Source organism: Chaetodon auriga, chromosome 3 (genome assembly GCF_051107435.1).
Source record: "Chaetodon auriga isolate fChaAug3 chromosome 3, fChaAug3.hap1, whole genome shotgun sequence".
Lineage (NCBI taxonomy): Eukaryota > Metazoa > Chordata > Actinopteri > Chaetodontiformes > Chaetodontidae > Chaetodon > Chaetodon auriga.
In genome coordinates this window covers 4789842-4811255 of record NC_135076.1, presented here as the reverse complement: position 1 = coordinate 4811255, position 21414 = coordinate 4789842, and the positions used below count along the sequence as shown (strand labels likewise).

The following is a 21414-nucleotide window of genomic DNA, read 5'->3' as shown; positions in this document are numbered from 1 at the left end:
ATTTCAGAATCACCCTCTGCTACGTAATTGTCTCTCTTCCCAGTAGCCTCTCTAACAATCACAACTGAATCCTAATATGTAAGTGATGTGTACATGTCCTTCAAGTAATGCATTAATAAGCTAAAGTGTTGAATTAAATGGCCTTTAGTGTTTTCATTGATATAATGCAGGGATGCTCACAGCATTTCACTTTCAACCAGGTATCTGATTCTGACCACATGACTGTAGTCACTTACTGTAGGAACTAGTTAACTCAATCATTGTTGCTCTGATATTTCAGAGCAAATGGTTGTCCAGTGGTGATTTTAGGATTCACTGTGTGTGCTCATGTCTAAATGTAAGCTGGAACAGTGGTAAGGGTGGTGGAAAAGTTTCCTGTGTTTTCAAATCCCAGTTTTGATAGGTATGATTATGAGACGGTTCATGCATCATGCCTGGTTGTAAATGTTGATGAGTTGTTAACAAATAGATTTTTGAGACCAGCTACAAAGAATTTTCTCCAACGTACCTACCCAAAACATCAACAATAGCAAATTGCGCTTCAACAGGCCATTAGTATTCTGTGTAAAAACACTAAATAGTGAAATAATAAGTTAATAACAGGTTGAAAGCAGTGTTTTACAGCACATACTGTTTACAGTCTGTCGCACCTCTGACCACAACCACCAGTGATGTCACAGTGTACTGACCCTCTGAAGTACATTTTTACATCACTGCAGCACGGTACAAAGTTCAAGCCAAGGAGGTCAGCAAATAACAAGTGTTTTTGCCCAAAGTTGCTCTTTGAGTAACAGCTAGGTATGTAAGGTACGATAATACCATAATATTAAGGCCACGGTTGCAATATTAAAAAAGGAAAGGAAAATTACTTAAAAAATGTCCTTTATTAATTATTTAGTGTAGGCAGCATTTTTTTATTCATATAAAATTAGTTTTTAACTTAAAGTGTTTCTTCTTTCCTTCTTTCATAAAATTAAAATAAACATAGTCAGCCATCACCTACTTAATGGATGATAAAATTGTCTTCAATTGTCTACAATTTCAAAGTAAAAGCACTGCAGCAGTCAGTAGCAGTCCTTTTATGAAATAATTCTGAAGAAACAAAACACTGCTACACGCTTGACTTGACCAAGCAGACGGCTGGAGCGGCCTACGTTCAAACCCGCTTGTGAAGCAAAGTCTGTAAAACACAACCTGGGAACAGTCTGGCCTGTCTCACCACTACATCCATATTTCCATCATTGTTTATAATGACAGTGACACTTCTAAAGATAGAAGAAACCTTGTGTAACTATGATACTTAAAGTAAGTATCCACAGCAAAAAAAAAAAAAAAAAAAAGTGCCTCAGTGCAACTTGAGTGTACGTGGGAATATTGCAGGTATAGCAAAACAAAAATTCTGTGGTTGGAATGAAGTTCCTTCTTTTTACTTTGCAAAAAATGTTAAGCACACTTTTGCATTGTCTGCAAGAAGAAGGTAATTGAGAACAGCAGGGTTATTCAGTCAGACGCAAAAACAATTGAACATTTGGCGCAATGTGCACACCTCCACAATGCATTCTAAGTGCTGAATGAGTGCATCAGAGTGGACAAAGTCTTGGTGTATTAAAGAGGGCTCAAGGAACAGGAACTCCAGTCCCTATTGTACTGGAAACCTTTGTCCTGGCTCCTTGATGGGGATCTAAGAGGGTGAATACACTGTGTCTTTGTGTGTGTGTGTGTGTGTGTGTGTGTGTGTGTGTGTGTGTGTGTGTGTGTGCATACAAGCACATGTGTGTACGTGTGACCGCATTATCTCCACATTAAGAAACTACCAGTGTGTTGGAGCCAGAGCCCTGTCACATACAGCTCCGTCATCAGTAACAGGAGTCCACTCAGACATCCCTACACACACACACACACAGCTACCTTGTATCCCTAAATCACATTCCCATGCTGTATCCCAGCCATTCACCTGAGGTGAGTCAATAGCTCAGCTAACAGTGCAGGACCGAGTTCAGTGACAGCACTTGTTCTCCCGGCGAGAGAGGAGACACAGGGACACATTCAGCACCACACAGCTAATCACCATTAAAGGCTTACAAGAGAAAAGTAGAGGAACAGGACCAAGAGAAGGAGCGGGAGGGTGGGAAAGAAAGACAGAGGACAAAAAAGAAAAAAAAAAAAAAAGAGGAGAGGCTGACAATAGGAGAAAGTTACAATAGGGCATCTGTTCCAGTGTTGGACAGCGAGAGTACAGCAGGACAGAGCAGGCAGACACTGGACAAGAGGCTTCTATGAAACTCAGCCTTTCCCTTCATGCAAGATGCAATAAAGTGACTTACTTCCTGTTGGGCTACTGGTGACAAATCTTCTCCGCCTGCAAGAGATGACAGAATCAAAATATTAACCTGTCTTGCATATAAATGGGGAGCACATTATGAAGGATTACAAATTAGATACAGTGTCTGTCAACACATAATGGTAAAGAGGGAAATCTATTTGGACAAACTTAGCCTGACAGTGTTGTTGACGCTAGCTGTTGCCTAAAGCAGTTAATGTTTGTCACGCTGATCGAAGAAACTTACAGATGTAACAGTTTTTATTTCCATCTGTCAGTTTACAACAACCTGTGCAGCTGCGTCCGTCCTCCCCCTTGGACAGGAAGATAATATTCCCAGTCGTTAATGCTGCCTGTGAAGCTCTGATTGGTTCCCTTGTTTTTGATAAGAAACAGAGCTAAATGGACTTGTATGACTGGCTAGAATAAATTGGAGGGGAGAGCGATTCAGACGCCTGGGACCAGTCGAGGACAGGCTGTCGCTGACGGCAAATCTTTGTTTGGCAAGACTGCATATTTTTAGTTTGTGGAAAGAGCACAAGGGTTCTCATATTTTTAACTAGTGTACTTTCTCTCTTAGAAAACCATGTGTTGTCCATTTCTACCCGAAATGTAAAGTTTATTAATTCTTTAAATGTCATTACATTTATTTACCACCCTATAAAAATACTCCTGCATTGAAAATTGATGAAAATGATAAAAAGTAAAAGCCTGTCAGTATAAGCATGAAATTGTACTTAATGTATTAAAAATAAAAGTGTTAAAAGTAAAAGTACTCATACTGCAGAAATATGTCCCCTGCGACTGTTACACTATGAAATACCATTAGATTTTCATTACTTATGCATTAATGTAAAATCATGATTTTACTGTTGTAGTTGATTAAAATATAACTTATTTTGAACTGTTTTATAGTTCAGCAATTAATGATTTTCTTCTTCGAGCGATGATTTTCATGATAAATGAATCCGCTAATTCTTTTCTCCATCAATTCATTGTAACACATTTTCAAAAATACTGAACATGAATTATCAAAATAATTAAAAAGAATAAAATGATAGCGTCAAAGCATCATGTCTTCTAAGCTTTTCATATGTTCTGCATGCAAAAACCTGGAAGTAACAGAGCTGTCAAATAACTGAAGTGACGTGAAAAGGTCAGTATTGCCCTCTGAAATGTAGTGAGATACGAGTAGAGAGCGGCATGAAAAGAAAAGTACAAGTATCTCAAATTTGTTGTAGTACTTTAGTAAAGTACTTTACTTACGGAGTTATATCCCACAATTGTGTACATTAATGCTCTAAAACTGCACACTCGATGCATCGTGCTTCTCTCATCCCTTTTTGGCACGATGCATGGCAGAGTTGCATAGCAATTAGTGTTAAAGATGAAGAGCGAGAGTGAGGACAGTCCTGTGAATTTACTGGTTTGCTCCAGCTTACAGTCTCAAATGGTTCTCAACATCCCGTCTAACACATTCACATAGTGGTGGGTACTCAACCAGAAGTACAATTACTCCCATAAAAAAATACCCCAGTTAAACTTTTTTGTATGTGCAAGCCAGAGATCTTCACATCAACACATCAAACATGGGTGGTGATGTGCCAATTGGCAGAGAAGCTCAACTCACAACATCAACAAGCTTCAGCCAGACCAAAGGAGCCTGAAAGCACTTGGAGCCTTTCCCCAAAACAGTCCAGCATCGGTGAATATAAAGCTAAAGACTTAAGGCTGTTTTCTGTGGTTGACATCGATAGATTTCAGAGGTTAGTAAACAGGCTGAAGTTAAATTATACAATTCCATCAAGGCCACACTTCAGTCGTACAGCAAAGCAGCTCTGCACCAAGAGACAAAAGCTAAAGTGACACAGAGCTTCAAAGAAGCAGAGAGCGTCTCAGTAACCACAGATGGGTGAACTTCACCAGCTGCTCAGAGCTTTATTACAGTCACAGCTCATGTTATGAGCAGCGAATGGGAAGTGAAAAGTTTTGTCTTACAGACGCGATGTCACAGTCTGCCAGCTCCTTACCTGCTGCCATTGTCTCTCTCATCTGCTCACCTGTTCAGCCAGCACCCCTTCACTACTCAGCCACGCCCACCCGCCCAATCACCTGAGTGCACACCTGAGACTCATCACCAATCAGTGCAGTACTTAAGCTGCTCTCTGACTCACTTGTTGCCAGATTGTTCTTCGCTTTCATGCAAGACTCTCCAGCTGTCCCTGTCGGACCGCCTTCTCGGTATCGACCCTGCCTGCCTCTGACTTCATTTGCTCTCCTTCCCACTGGTAATTACCTCAGCCTTCTGCACCTGACTACATTTGTTGTCCATCCTGGATCTGCTACTGATTGGAACTGTCAGTTGTTTGGCTTGCTGAACATTTCCTGAAGCTGTCATTCACTCCGGATGAAGCGCCAAACCTGCCTCATGTAAGACTTGAAGAGACTTCCATGTTCAGGTAGTGCTGCAATTGGGTCCTAACCTTACCTGTTACACACAAACTCTTTTCCAATCACACACTGGACTCAACATAGGTAGGCCGCTCCAGTCATCTACTTGGTCGAGGGATGTGTGAAGCAGCGTTTTTTTCACCACAGTTCAACTACAACAGCTGAGCTGACCACCAAACAGAGACAGTAAAACCTGCCAGGACATAAACTGATCACGGATGTGTCACCTGATGGAACAGCTCTTTGAATTATTTTCTGAAAGGACTGCTACTGACTGCTGCAGTGTTTTTACTCTGAAATTGTACATTTCAATCATTCATAGCCAACGAGAATTCATCTTCTTAAATCATGGCTAGCTACTTTTCTTTTATGTTATGAAAGAAGGAAAGCAGAAGCATTTTAAGTTAAAAACAAATTTTATATGAATAAAAATGTATTTAATAATTAATCTAATCATTCCTAAAGCATCTTTGAACATAATCTTTACCACATTAGCAATTATTGTGGCAATAGCATGGGAGCAGCCAGTTGTTGAACAAAGTAGTCTATAAACAGAAGGAGAGGAGAGCATGACGCATCGCTCAAGCAGACTGTTTTATTCACCCGTATTTGCTGACTCCCTGTGATTCACAAAATTATAGCTTCCTGGATACACAACAACTGGTAGCCTACTGAGTAAAAGCCACGATCATTTTCACTGGAAACATTCTATTGAATTAATCGAGCAACAGGCATCACTGTAAAACAAATTGCAACCAATGCAAATTAGTGAAAAGAAATAGGCTAATTTCCATCATAGAAAGCCATGCTCTGCACAATAAGAAGACTCCGCTGAAACATCAGAATCCATTCAGTAATCGTCTGACTTACATGTGTAGGCAATATGTTGAACTGATTTTTTTATTTATTTATTTTTTAATTTATTTTTTATTTTTTCCTCTTATGTCCAGCTCAATAATATCTGGCACAAGTGCACGTCTCTTTGTAGCACAAAGGGGAGAGCAGTTGAAGCAGCTTGGATGACATCTCATGTAGCAAAATGCATAGTAGATAACAGACTAGTCTTAACAAATACAAATACATAAATGGTAAATGTGGTGATCACACATTTTTCATAACAAATGCAGCAGTAGTTTTTTCACGGCAAAAAAGCAAAACAACAACAAAAAAAACACTCATGATAGGTTGTGATTCTTTTGTGTGTAGTGGACACACATCTAGCACAAACACAATAGTTTACATTGAAAAACTGAAACGGAAGCAACCAGCTATCTGTGTGAGCTCATACCAGCTGCTCTGTGGCAGTGTCAGGAATCCCACTCCATAACGTGACCTCACAGCCAGGCATGCATGTGTGTGTTCGGCTCATTAAAAGGGTCATTTAACACTGAATCCACTTTTTTAGAGTTAGTAAAGTACAAGTACACTCGCTTTATTACTATTACTATTGATCCTGCTCCCATTTTATAGTGTTCATTGCAACAGAAGTTATTATTACTTCTGCCAGAGAAAGTCCAGTAATTCTGTTATATTGTAAATTAAACTTGCACAGAGGCCAAGATTTAATTTACAGTTTATAGGTGGCATTCATAAGATTAGGCTGCTTCTTCTAAAACATAAGGTATTTATGCGTTTAGCCCTCTCCTCCCCTCTCTGTCATTCCATCCCTAAATGTCTGAGTATAGCTCTGTGAAATGGATCTAACAATATCACAACAGGGCTGAAAATTATAACAGTCAACACTTGATTGGTCACTAAAGATAAAACACTTTGACTGGTGCTAAATTAGGAGCGTTATCAGAGAGCACAGAAAGGAATGTCAACGCTCAAACACTGTTGATTTAATTCTAGCAGCTCAGCCTCAGTGGGAGGCGGCTGTGCTTTGAAATTCAATATTCAAAAGCTGTCCCGGAATAACAGCAGCCATTGTGTTGAATTTACACAGAAAATATCAGTCGTATGATGTGGAAAGATCATATTGCGTCTTGAGCAGCCTGCCATTAATTTGACTTGACTGCGACCATGATCCCCGAGCACAGCATTTAATGCGAAATGACAAAATATTACAATCAGCTCTCTCAAATGTCGGCAATCTTCTCCAGTGCAGCTCGCGAGCCTTAGCATGCCTGCAGCTGTTGGAGTAACTCAGATATGGATTAGATGGCAAAAAATGCACATATGAGAGTCTAAGTAATAGCTTAGCAAATGATTTGACACGGAATAGATGGTGATACAACAGCCTGCAGCAATGTTGGAACTGTCATGCCCATTTAAGCTCGCGGTCATGTGCCCCACCAGATTTATGATATCTGGAATTTTTTCTACTTTTATTTTATTTTATCTAGCATTTTGCTATTATTCCATATTGTGAGTCAAACATACCCTTCTAATTATGTCATACATCATACTTCAAGGAGTCATGCACCCCCCATCCCTACATGGTATTGTTTTTTTTGTTTGTTTTTTTCAAAAGTTGCAGGACAAAATCAGGGAGTCTCTGTACCAGCATGCACACAGCACTCACTCTGCTGTGCAGCATTGCTGGAGGAGATGTAGACTACAGCATAATGGCGTGGTGCTGAAGTGGTTAGTAGAGCATCAGTCCCTTTTTAAAACGTGTGAAAATTAAATGCAATGAGTTATGCACACTTAATTGTATTTCAGAAACATTGGCATGGTTTGCTTTGCAAGATAGCTGGCAAGTACCAGCTAAAGTTAGTAGCCATCCTGTAATCTGGCTGTTTGGTGTTCTTGCTCACCAGATACTGAATTGTGATGCCATAGCATCCCATCTAATATTGGTAAAGCAGAGCTATGTGACTCTTACGGCAGTGAGCTGATTTCACTGACATAGCTAAGCAAAACACTGAATTCAATTTGATGAATCAATGTCTTGATGAATGAATGAAGCCAGAATAAAATTAGCTTCACTGTCTAGAAAAACAGTTGTGTTTGTTTTTTTTTTTGTTTTTGTTTTTTTTGTTTTTATATTAACCATTTACATATGAATAGAACAAAATATTCTGCGGGTCTTGGAAGATAAGTGAGTATGATTAAAAAATGCTGGCAGTGGCTGGCACCTTCAAATTAATACTCTGGCATGTGAAGTAATAAATGTGTTTACTAATTTTCTTTGACAGATACATTTAGGAGGAACTGGCAGCATTATTTCCCCAATCCTTTAACGTTGTACTTTAGAGAGTTCATGGAGGTGGTCGAGGTGAATGTTTGAGCATACGGTTGACTTTATTCTTATATTCTTTAAAAATAAATAAATAAATGCACGGACTTGCATGTTACACCTTGTTTACATTGCAAACTTTCAGCCACAGTAGTGGTAGTCAGAGGCATGTTGGCAGTGCTTAGGCACAACACACAATCACTCTAGTAGCTAACTAAAAACTACACTGGAAGCCTGAGAAGATGCTGGGTTGAGACATGTAAAGCACAGGTGAAACAACCTGGAGACTAAAGTCGAAGCCTATCTGTTGTGTCTCACATTTGTGATGCGGCTTGCACAGCTTCACTTTATCAGAAGTAATTCTGTCCTATAGAGGGTGAATGATGGGCAGTAGCAGATCAGTGTCCCCTCACTACAATGACAAATTTAATAATTGCTGTCTGCCAAAATAGCAGGAAGACTTTCTTTTCCTGATTCTTTTAACGTTGCTCCAGAGATGATGACAGTCTTTCATAGATGCTTCATTGAATCTGTTCTAACCTTCTGGAGAATTGCTTGGTTTGGAAACCTGAATTTGTCCAATATAAATTGAGTTGGAACTCTTGTTAAATCAGCCAGTAAGGTCTCAGGGAGGAGTCAGGCCATGCTTTAGCTCATTTATAACAGGCAGGTCCTTAGGAGGGCTAATGCTATATTGAATTGTCTGCATCATCCAGTCCGGAGGGAGGATGAGCTGTTGCCCTCAGCATGCTGTTTCAGGCCACCTGTTGGGCGGAATAAAAGACTCCATGTCTCTTTCATCTCAAGTGGTGTCGATATGCTTAATAGCAATTAGCATGCCGGTTTTAGTCCTTGTGCTACATTTGCACACTTGCATATTTGTACAAGGTATGAATTTAGATTTTTCCTGCACTAGTATCCAAGGGATACTGGACTGAGTCAGGACCATAGAGTAAAAGCAGGAGGAAGCCCCGAGGGCTTCACTACAGATGAATTTATGTTTAAGTGAGTGAGGTCAGGACATGACAAGGCATTGAAGTCAAATGTATCTAACTTTGACTCGTGTTCCTTTAGGTTTTTTCAGCAGGGCACTGGCAGCAGAATTTGAGTGGCACAGGTACAATTTTTCTTCTATGTCATGACCAAGATTTACCAGACAACAGAAAATAAACTACACTTTGTGCAGAGATGGTTTAACATAAAGTGATGTTATTTGTAGCAACCGTGTGTATTCAGATGCATGATATTCTGAAAACAACCTTTTCTGACACCCAAGACTCTTCAACAGGCTGAAGGATATCTTAAGCACGGCACCCAAAGCAAAGCTCCAGAAAGAGTGTTACATCCTCTCAGCAGTTAAATACTGAACCACGTACAGATCGAGAAAGTAAAAGAGTGTAAAATACAATGAGTCAACACTATCAAGTGGCAGGATGAAGAGGGAGCTGACAGCTTAAACTCCCCACTTAAAGTGCCAAATTTTCATTCCTGATGGCATAAGGCAAGACGAAAGTGAGTATGTTTTTGTAATTGTTAAAAATAGAAGACTCTTCAGTGAAATTGAAAACCACACTCGATATTATATTTTGTTGCACGAAATGAGAACTAAATCTGGGTTGTCAGGCTTGAATCCACCCCACCTAACAGGCACACCTTTACTTTTCACAGCTCAATCTTGATTTCTGCCTGTTTATTAGGTGAGTCTGCTCCAGCTAATCCTCTCCTGGAATGAAATATCTAACTTTAGTGCATGGAGCAGGCATTTGCATTTAAAGACATCAGGGTCACTTGACAGAATTTGTTGAAGTTGGAAAAGGTGAAGAGAAAAAGAGGGACAGCAGTGAGGAGAGAACTGGTAGATGAAATGAAGGTATTTGTTTACCTGAAACCATTCAGGACAATCCTTCGAGCTCAGTGTGATGGACGCACACTTTGATAGCAGAAATGAAAAATACATCTGAACACTGAACACCCAATGATGAATATATGAGCTCTGACATCAGTTTAAACTCACTGGGTCAGAACAAGACCTTCTGGGATCCTAATGATGATTCAGTGAGGTCAAAGCACTCATGCTGATAATAAATTCACTCTCTGCCATATGAGTCATTACACTGTACATATGAGTCAGACTGAGTCAGTGTCTGAAAGGTAAGAAGTTATAGGTGCATTACTGGCTGATCAGTCTTCCCTTGGTTTCTTTGTCACCATCTGTTAGTGAAAGATCTAATTTACTCCTGACTGATTTGTTGTGTGTCACCCAAAAACTTTCCAAACTGCTGCAGATGAGAAACTTTCCCCAAACTTGATTGTCTTATGAAGCAACATGCGGAAGGCCAGATAAACATTAGTCACACCAGATATTTAAGAAGTCCTTCTCTCATTGTTTCAAACTGTTTTTTATGGGTTCTAAATTATTATTTCAGCCATTGGTGGTCTAAGACACACACTGCATAACCCCTTCATTCTGAGTCTGAGTCTGTGTTCTGTGACATCTCTTTCTCTGCACACGATGCCTATTCATGCATGTAAGTCCAATATTCACTCTCCCTTTGACTGCTGATGAAACTAAAAAGCTGATAAACTGATAAAGGTTCCACTATGTTCATCACCTTTATCTGTCTCCCATTTGAGGTTGTTTGCCAGAAAAAGCTGCCTGCTGGTGCTGCAAATAAGACCCATAAAGTAAATATAAACTTAAGTCAAAACAATTAGCAAAAAAAAGGCTAAGTAGAGCTCCATAGATCAGCAGATTTGACTGATAATTCTCTGTTCTGGCATTAATTCATGTTTCTGGCAACTCAGGGAAGCAGAACAAGCTGTAAACCTTATAAATATTCTATTGAGAATGCATTGGCAAACTATTTCCTATTTACCCATCCAGCAGTACGAAGCAATATTAGTATTCGGAGTCATGTGTCTGACCAGCTCGCAAATGTAAGTCCAATGATCACTCTCTTTTTAGCTGTTTTTGGACTTCACCAAATTTTCGCCAAAAATGTCCCACCATAAATGTTCCACTAATTTCAACAGCTGGTTAGTAATTCTGTCTGTCTGCTGTTAAGTGTTGCAAACATGCATAAAATCATCTTATTAAACCATCAGAATGATGGTAATCTGCACTGGCTGTAAGACAGGTCTTGGTCAGAGGCGTCAGTGGCCTGTTGTCTGTGTAACATGGCACAGTGTGCAGCCTCTCAGCACTCTGGCTGGATATTACTGAGCTGTTGCATGTCCAATTAACACAATGATATCTTATGGCTGACATGGTCTGCACGAACAACTTAATTGAGGAAACACAACAGCTGACTCACATGCAATTAAACATGAATATGCATGCAAGTACAACAGTGCTTGATTGCCTCCTTGTGTGTCTCAAATCGTGCGTATTGAAATCACAACTAGCCTTTACAGCTCTGAAAAGCCCCTGGCATGATGCAATTAAATGACCAAATCTCTTTTCTGTTACTTCAGACATATTTTCAATATGTGGTAGAAGAACTGGATGAACCTACTTCTCTTTTATCAGAAATCTTTTACAGACTGGGCTGCTGTATGTATTTTAACAAAACTCAAAAACTGCACAAAATCAGCTGATAGTAAGGTTCCTTACTTTGAGACAGAGCATAAAATACTGCCATGCTGAAGAAGTTGTGTGAGGAGAATGGATCCTCCTTATGAAACTTGGAAAATTTCATAACATCAGATGGTCTGAATGGAGGCATGAAACACTGTTGAAAATCTCAAGACCATTGCCAGCCAATCAAATGCAACTGGCTCTGACTGATATCATTGACCTGCAGTATATCTGCGCAGAGCTTTTTCAGTGTTTTCTGGCAACATAATTGATGTTGGCCACATTTTGAAGGCCACATCCAACAGGTTTGAGAAGGAAAAGCTGACCATTGCAATATGTATAGATGACCTCAAGGTGGCCATTGGACCATCCTCTGCTTGATGGTGAGGGTCACTACAGGACACACACTATTTCTCATGCCAGGGACACAGCAGGGTGTAATTGAAGAGTTTGAAATCAGATATGACTCCTTTAATTCATGTAATCATTTTATAGTTTTTGATCCGTTAACTAGGCCTCAGGAAATGCAAGACCTCCACCAATTTAGCAACACAATGATGAGCAGCATTCTTCAGAAATATGATGCCACCTGGCAACTTGACAGAAGCTCCACAGTTAGAGAATGCATGATCTTAAAGCAGACAGGAAAACAGTTGACAGTGTTCTCTGTGTATGAACTGGTCAAAATAGTAAATACAAGCAGTCCAGATTGTTACTTCAACATCAACAAGGTAGTTACACATCTCTTAGGCTGCCTTTGGGCAGTGCAGCCTGTGAGAGGAGATTCTCACATCTCAACATCATGAAGTACAGATCTCGTCTGTCACCTGTCAAAGATGTCCACAGAAACATTTGGCCCAAAGCCAGCTGTTGACCTGTGGATGGAGACAGCTGATCTGAGGCTCAACCAGGGACTGGGAGGTGCATCTTCATCATCTACCATGCAGGAAGCTGAAGTAGACAACCATCTACTGTTACTCAATTTTTATGTAGCCATTAGTATTGTCCTGTTCGTTTATCAAGTCTATCTACATGTTATGCGGTAAAACAGAATTAATTAGTTGAAAATACTTTTATATGCCTTAAAGTGTGTGCTGGTATTAAAGTCCTAACCACACTCTCTTGGTGCCATGCTTCTTGAGTGTTAAAACCAGTTCTGTTTTTTTCAGTCTGTTAAATAAAATCAAGTTACTGTTACTGTTGTTAGCACCGTCTCCTCATAGCAAGAAGGTCCTGGGTTTTTTGTTCTATGTGTGCAACATGTCTTAATGTCTAAAGCAATCTTTGGATGCTGAGGCTGGAACCACTTGTCTGAGTTGCAAGTTGCTGTTGCAAAGCTTTGCTTTATGTTCAGTCTTCAAAGACCAGTGGCACACTCAACACAAAGTGGCTTTAAAAGTTTGAAGGATTGGCCCAAAACCCTGTCTTGCGTGTTGGTCAAAAGTACGCTCAAAAACAAAACAGCATGACCACTGCTGCACAGGACACAGTTCTGCATGTCACTCCAATTTTATTTCACAATTTCCTGTTTGGCAAAAGGTGTTTATCAATGATGATTAAACACCTGAAATGAATGTGTGTGAATAGAGTAAAAAATGGGACTAACAAGGCATATTTCTGTGCAAGTCTAGCCAATAGCTTTTAAAGCATGAATAGGATAGAAAAAAAAAATCTCCATAATAATTTGGCACTGAATCCAGACAGAAATCCGTCGGTGCCTAACCGCTGCAGATGGGAGCGGAAATGTTACTGTAAATGAAGGCTAAAGAGTTAGAGCAATTCTTGCTTTGATTTACCACTGGCTTTCATTTCCCACTTAATGCTAATCTGTGTCTCTCCTCATTTTTTCTCCATTTCCTCAATCCATTCTTGCTTGTGAAATAGCTTGTTGCATTTGTGGACATATAGATCATTATTTTTCCATGATCCAATTTTTTGACCAACAATAAGACACATTGAACATGACACTGAGCAGCATGAAAAAAATTGTATCAAATTGGATATGCGTCTGTACAGCGGTGCTGCTGACAGTGCTGTCACATTTATCCTCCAACGCCTCGTTACAAACAGCCCACACTCATCTCTCTAAATGACAAAATGGATCTAACATCGAAATGACAACTAGATGACATGTGACACAAAGAATATTTCTATGGAAATCAGATTTTTGTTATGCAAAAACAAGGTATTCTTAGTGGAACAAATGCATGAATGTACTGTAATCGGTCTTTGGGCACCGGTGTCCACCTGCCGATTCTCCTGTGTTAAAAAGCTGCAACCACATCATTAATAATGCAAGACCTGGTTAGACAGTATCATTGATCTGGCTGTATGTGCATGTGTCTCAGGCTAATCAAGGAAGTGTGTAGGTACAGCACATGTGTGGGGTCGTGTGTAGTTCTGTACTCATGTGAGTGACTTCTGTAGTGTGTGTGTTTGTGAGTGTGTGTGTGTGTGTGTGTGTGTGTGTGTGGGCGCTAGAGGGGTTGTCTGAATGTCAGCAGGAACAAGCAAGTGGCTGCTGCTGCTGCTGCTGCTAGTGGCACCGCTGTGGTCTCCACGGTAACCCCTGTTTAAAGGCTACTATGCTACTCTAAGGACACACTGAGGCAGCTTGGTTTATGGGATGTTTAGCCACACACATGCATCACAGGGCAGATGAGCGATGGGAAATAGGTACAGTGTTAGCACAGCCACACCGGACCAGACAGCAATTCCTGAACAATTCCTGCATCAAGCACACAACAGAAAGAAGTTTATCCTTAACTTTTATACCATCTCTCTCTCCCTCTCTCTCTCTCTCTCTCTCTCTCTCTCTCACACACACACACACACACACACACACACACACACACACACACCTCTCTTTTTGTGCATTAAGTTTCTTTCCTCCATATTGGCAACCACCTTGTTTTGTTATCTGTTACTGTCTCTTCAGATACCTCTTGTGATTGGTCGTATTGGTGCCGCATAAGAAGGAAGTTGCTGTAAAACATTTTAAAATGTATCTCTTAAAATACAGCCTCACATGGAAATTGAGAAGGTCCACGCACAATGCATGGTTTCAGAGGATAAGAAAGCCTGAAGAATCCAGGACCTTTATATCCTCAAGTGAGTTGACTTTCACTGTGAGCCATTGAGGACATGCTTTGCCATGAGCCTTCTCACATTTTGAAGGAACAAAATGACACGGCCCAAAAAACAGCTAAATTTAAATTTGTTGCTGCAGCGCCATCTACTGGCCGAATGGCCCCAATTTGTGTCTGTCTTTTTTTTCTTTTTTTCATGTTCAATATTTGTAAATTCACCAGATATCATATCTACACATGTCCACCAAATGCGGTTGTAATAGCACAACATGTTGATTATGACATTTTATTGTAATGTATGCATTGTTTGTTTTTGTTCGTGAGACAAAAACGCTCAAAATGTTGGCGAGAAAAAAATAAAGCACATATCATTCTCCTGGTTTTGGGTGTATTGTAAGGTATTTTGGTGATGTTTGATCCAACACTGAGCAAAAAAGATTGGTAGCATTTGAATTAGAAATATGAATGTTACCTGATTTTGCATATGTTGAATAATATAAAATGATGGACCATAGTTTGCGTGAAGTAAACTTTTATCTCTAGGATTTGCAATGAATTTTCAATTTTTGGAAATTTTGACTGCAATACAGATGAAAGTGTGAGTTTGCGCTTTTTGCCTTTTTGGTCATTATGAGTAAACATCAGTAAGCAGTACACAGTAATACAGACACATTTGAAAATAATACAACCTTGATTCCAAAAAAGTTCGGACTCGTAAGAATCCCCATTCTCATAGGCCCCCTCTATGGCAACCAGGATGTGGGCATTTCATTCATTGCAAATTTGCTTGTTAATCACTTCAGCACAATAAAAACTGAAGAGATAATGTCACTCTTGCACATGGGGCCTTGTGTTTAACTGTAGTTGAATTACTTTAATATTTAATTTGGTAGTATGTGTGCATCTTGAATATTCTTAAATAAAGAGGTAGTGGGGATGGAGGTCATTTTTGCATGTTTTAGTCATTGCATTCAGATATGTTGCTTTACTAAGAACTGAGTTTTTTCTGTCAGATATATCAACAGGACATCAATTGTGCTTACAACCTTCCAAGCTGTTGTGCACATTCAAATTTCACAAACAGAAGGCCAGAATGTGCAGCAGAGATCTTGCGACAAAAGAAAATTACTTTAGATTTGTGGCAGAATGAGAAAGGACCAAGGGACGAGGAAGAGGATAGTTCTGTGGAAGCAAAAGAAAGGCTAGTGAGAAGGAAATGAGGCAGTTTCTTCTTCATTTGCCTCATCAAGGTTATTAAATCAGTAACTCATTCTCTCTCTCTCTCTCTCTCTCTCTCTCTCACACACACACACACACGCATAAGCAACAAAAGCTACCACACATGAGATCACGCTGCATGATGAACAATAAGGTCCTGGTAAAGTATTGAAACAAAGTGGGAAATAGCCAGCAGTCCCAGAGTACATCAAAGAAGATGTACAGGGACTCTGCAAATGTACGCACGCACACACACACACACACGCACACACACGCACACACACCCCTCAGTACCCTCGACAGTGCTGGAAACACAGGTACGTTGTGATATCTTCAAAAGAAAATGGATTCAAACAACGCCCGTTGTACTGTATGTGTCCACAGGGTATTGTCTGCAGCACCAAATGACAAATATTAATTTTCATCAAACAATTCGCCCTCTATCTCTCACTCTCCTGCTCTGTGTCTCTCTGTTTCTCTTGGCCTTTCCTCGGCTGTGGGCCCCTGGGACACAATGGGCTGCTATTTGAAGCCCAGGACCTAGTTTCACCACTACCATGGGCCCTGTCTTAGATGCACAATTTAAAAAAGAAAAAAGATGAGATGGCGGGAGAATGAGACAGAGATAGAGGAGAGTTTTGTGAGTGAATGTAAATTGTGAAAAGAACAGTGTGAGGGAATGTCCCCCTGGAAAGGTCAGCGTCAAATGAACTGAAATCAGGTCAATCAAATCAGATAGGAACACCTCTGCTTTTCATTTAAAAATATAAAAGTAATGGAGGTTAGTCATGTGATGAGTTACTGACCTGTCCTGGGTGTCTGTGTGCCTTCTTTCCCAATGCATGCTGGGATACAACTCCAGTCCCATGTTACCCTGAAAGGGAGTGAGAGAATGGATGGAAAGATGGATGGATGGATGACAGAATTATTCTTTTCACAGATATGAAATCTGTAAAATATTGCTGACTGGCTTCATCTGACCCAGGAATGGTGCTTTCAAAGACAGGTCTCCATTATGTAAATGCTCCATCATTTTAAACATGACAGAACCATTACAAATTGTGCTGCAAAGCCTGTGTGATATATTGCATCTAGTACACAGAGGAAGTGGCAGCACGGCATATCAGGGAAAAAGAGTGTTCTGTTCTCTCACATGTTGCATCCGACATTAGACTTTAAGTGTAAAAGCCTTGATTGATGACCATAACAATACAATTCTGCCATCTATGCTGTGATATCTGACGGCACCCAAGCTAATTGAAACAGTACTCACATGCTGTTTGTAAAGCATTATGATGGATATTGGCTGTTCAGACTCTAATGTTAGCAACTAAAGTGCAGAGGTTCTTTTCTGTGGTGCTTTTGGCAACTACTAAATAGCTTCATGTGCATTGCCGCAGAAATGCATATATGTTGATCTGGATTTAATCCTGATATAAGAGACTTGAAATGGGGTTGACTGGAGCCTATATGCTTGTACTCTTGGTGCAGCCTGGTATCATTACCATCACCTTTGACATTGTGACAATGCAGTGGTAATAGAAAGACAAAGATGATGAGGGTGAGATCCAGGACGTTGATTTGTAGGAAGACCAGCCCAATAATTTCATTCTTCTAATAAATCTACTGTCTACTGAACACCGGCAAAAATATGAGAAATTTCAATCCAAGTTATTATCCTTAGCTTTTTACATGCACAGGCGACCAAAGAAACTGCATTAAAGGTCAAGAACAAAATGATTGCTGAAATACCTATGTCCAGAACATCATAAAGAGCCTTAAGTAACACCGGCTAATATTATAAATCCATTTGTCATCTTGTCTTTTCCAATTTTTTTTCTCATTCTTCTTCAGTCATTACAAAACAATCTTAAATTTGACCTCAGTCATGACCTAACAGTGGATTTGCATGAGTAAGAACTCAAATTCTATGCGTCCTTCAATCTTTTTGATTGCAGAGCACTGTAATTGTACTGCTCCAATGCAGTCCGAGAGCTTTCTAAATGGATGAACTGATGGAAAACAGCCCTATTTCCATCCTACAACATTAAAAATTTGCCACGTGGAGAAGAGTGTCATAAAAAAAAAAGAAAGAGAGAGAAGAAAAGAAAAAAAAAGACTGCCTTGAATGACACATACACTCATGACAGAGCTGGAGATGAACAGGAGGCAGAAGGAGATGACTGCAGAGATGGATAGGTGTGAAAGAGAAGGAGAGGGAAGCCAGAGATGAGAGATGAGTATATGAGTTGCAGAGAACCAGGGAGGCCGGGGACAAGAGAGGAGGCATAAATATGCATCGCCATGGGCTATCTTTGTAGAGGAGCTTTGACGTCTGCTGCAAGCTAGAGCTAAGGCGCTTCTGTCATTCCCCTTCCTTTTCCTTCAGCTCCTTCCCTCATCTTTCTCTACCAGCTCTTCCTCTTGAACCTTTTCCTGTTTTTATACACACAAACACACACACACACACACACACACACACATACAGCGTCATGCATACAGGCACATGTACCAGACAGCCAATGTTGTCAGTCTCTGGTGCATCAAAACCAATATCAGCTCTCTCCAAATTAATTACCAGCTCTTGCCCTGGCCTGCCTCTGTAATAAGTCTCTCAGGGAGCAGAAGTGATGGGCTACACTGTGTCCTCTCCCTCCCTCCACAATAGCTGACAGATATTTTCTCCTCAGCCATGGTCTTTCAAGTCTTGATACCCACCAACACCCCCACCACTACCCTGTCCCCCTCACGCTGAGTGGGGAGAGAAGACCAACCTGTGAAACAATCACTCCCTGAATTGGCTTTGTGTCAAGGAGAATTAAGTCATGTTCCATAATGAGGTGTGTACCACAGAAATGGCCCCCATGTGTGATGCGCTGGCACAATGTAGATGTAAAACGACTTGTTGAGTATGAACACGTGCGAATCAAATGTTCAGTCACAGTGAAGCGGGATATTAGTATGATGAAACTGCTCAGATGGCACAGGGTGCAGCCGTGGCAGTGATCAGTTATCCTCCTGGCTGCCTGCCCAACATGACTGTCCATCTGAACAACACACCATTACATAAATTGCAACGGAGCTAGGTAAACCAAGCTTGGTAAGAAATGGATCTGAAATGTTGGAGGGTTGGACTCTCTCCAGAGCCATGCATAAATCTGCCAACAATTTTCCAAAACTGAGGCATAGTGAGCCTCCCTCTGCAAGCTGCCGAGGTATAAAGTCTGTGTTCTGTAAGCTGCTTCTGACGTACAAAAACCTGTGTTTCCCATATATTCATTCTGCAGCGGTAGTTGTGATGAAGAGATACTGCAGCCTGTTGGCTTGGTCTCAATTATGAGAACTAAAGTCTGGAAGCTGGTTGAAAAATCTAAAATCTGGTGTCTGCGAACTGCTACTGATAAATAAAAAGCAAATTGAAGCTGTATAAAAACTGTGAGATGAAATGTATAAACTCTGAGGTGTAAAAACTGTCAGATCTGTCAGTTACAAAAATGAGAAGTGCACGTTGCTTCTGAGGTACAGTGAGGTCAATAAACAGCTGTCTTTTGATTAGAAAGTGTAGAAACTGCAGTCCTCTTAAACAACAGTCTCAGTCCTGCATGCTGGTTGTGGGTCTCAGCTATGAAGCCAGAGTCTGGAAACTTCTGAAGAATAAAAGCTCATTATTCAGCTGTTCTAGGTATAAAAGCTGAGTTCTTTAAAGTACATGCAAGCTCTGGCTAAGACATTAAAACTGAGGTCTTTATACTACTTGATGTATATAACCAGAGGTCTGTACAAAAAGTGCAGTCAGGTAGGTCGGTCTAAAGTATAAAACATTATGCCAGTAAAATGTTTCTGAGTTGTAAAATTCAAGATGTCACACAATGGCCTGCTTTGATCTGACGTCAAGAAAAGCCACGGAGCCACAACTGAGCTGCTTAAGAGGTACAAAAAGAAATATATAAACTGCATTCAGGCACTGTATAGAGTGCATTTACACCAGCATTTTTGGCAGCGGGAGGCCAACACACAATCACTGTAGCTGTGCACAGAAACAGAGGAAGACACACTCACAGCATTGGAATACACTTGAGTCAAATTTATGCACATAGAGCTGTTACACTTACGGCTGGAGTCATTAAAATAGAAGTGCAGCTGTTCTGTCAGACGCATGTCAGATGGACAACTGAAGCGCTGAGGTCTTGAAGCAGTTTCTGCAGTCAAAAAACAGACGTCTGTAGAAAAACAGCAAGCAGTTATAGGGTGCAAAACCGGGGTCCATTAGCTGTACGTGGGTTATAAAAACCTGAAGCTGCTTTATATAACCACTGGTCTGTAATTTGCTTTTGAGGTATGACTTGTGTTGGATTTCAACCAAATACACCCCCACAGGCTGAGTACCAGGTGTGTGGCCTCAGTCCATTTACCTTAACTGATTTGCAACAGCGATTTTTAAGGTGAGTGAAGTCACAGTGGCTTGTCAGCGAATGCTTTACTGAGATGCATTTAGAATGAGTTGCAGGGAGAGGTAAAAGCAAATGACCACACACTATAAACAGAAACACACACACACACACACACACACACACACACACACGCACACACACAGACACCATTCCCCAAAGCGTTTCCCACATTCCATTTACAGTAACATTCCAGAAAATAAAACACTAAATATTATTTTAATAAACAATAAAATTGGCTCCTTGCTTTCCACTTAAGCTGTTAACCGGGTGACTCCAGTGGCAGTACGGGGGGAGCAGTTCCTCACTCTAATCCGCATGTAGCTGCGGCAAGGATTTCCAATACTCCATAAATTCAGGGCTTATCTCCAGACAGTGACTAGTAAATGGTAAGCAATGCTATCAATCATGGAGCTTCCTGCTGTGTGATTCATAGTAATGTGTTTCCATTTAAAACTCCCCCGGGGCGGAGGAGAGAGGAGAAGAGGAGAGAACAGCAAGTCTCTAGGCATCAAATTCCCCACAACAATCAATACGTGGAGCTCAAACAGCCCATGCCTCAGCCTGCCCAGGGAAAATAAATGTATTAAGGTAAGGAAAAATGCATTAAAGGGAAATGTGTTCAGGTGAAGGGAGAATAATCAAGAATGAGGCATCAAAGCAAAGGCTGGGAGCATGTGGAGACACTGAAAGGCCTGAGTGGAGCAGCTTACAGTGCAGCTAAAGCCACATTAGTTCAAAGGCAAAGATCTATTGTGGTCAAGGATCAAGAGAGATGGATGCAAAGATAACAGTGATAGTGGATAAATGTGGACTACCTTTGAAACAGTCTGAATGACTGCATTACGTACTTGAAATGATCACCCTCATCTGCATCACTAATGGCTTTCAGTGTTTGATTCGTCTTTATTTGTTTAATTATTTTAGAATAGTGATCTTGGGCTCGCTAAAGTCCTAAAAGTCAAATATCTTGTTTTATTCGACAAACAGTGAAAAATCCAAAATATTTCATTATGAAATCTAGATGTCACAGAAATGCTGTAAATCCTCACATTTGAGATGCCAGAACCAGCAAACATTTGACATTAGTGCACTCATGAAATGAACTCAATGATTATGCCATTATAGAA

General features: G+C 40.4%; 1 protein-coding gene across 5 annotated transcripts in view; it reads right to left on the bottom strand.

Annotated features, from left to right (window-relative positions):
- The window catches only part of naaladl2 (N-acetylated alpha-linked acidic dipeptidase like 2), a 518168-nt gene that overhangs the window by 466384 nt on the left and 30370 nt on the right, over window positions 1–21414 (bottom strand). For 2 of the 5 annotated variants that reach the window (XM_076723175.1, XM_076723184.1), the window contains exons 1-2: window positions 19949–20029; window positions 2325–2359 (exon numbers count right to left, since the gene is read on the bottom strand). The gene's annotated coding sequence lies outside the window, so the exon portion shown is untranslated. Of the gene's footprint in view, window positions 1–2324; window positions 2360–16642; window positions 16673–19948; window positions 20030–21414 lie in introns of those variants that run through there. The other 3 variants (XM_076723158.1, XM_076723166.1, XM_076723194.1) reach the window with 2 other exon arrangements.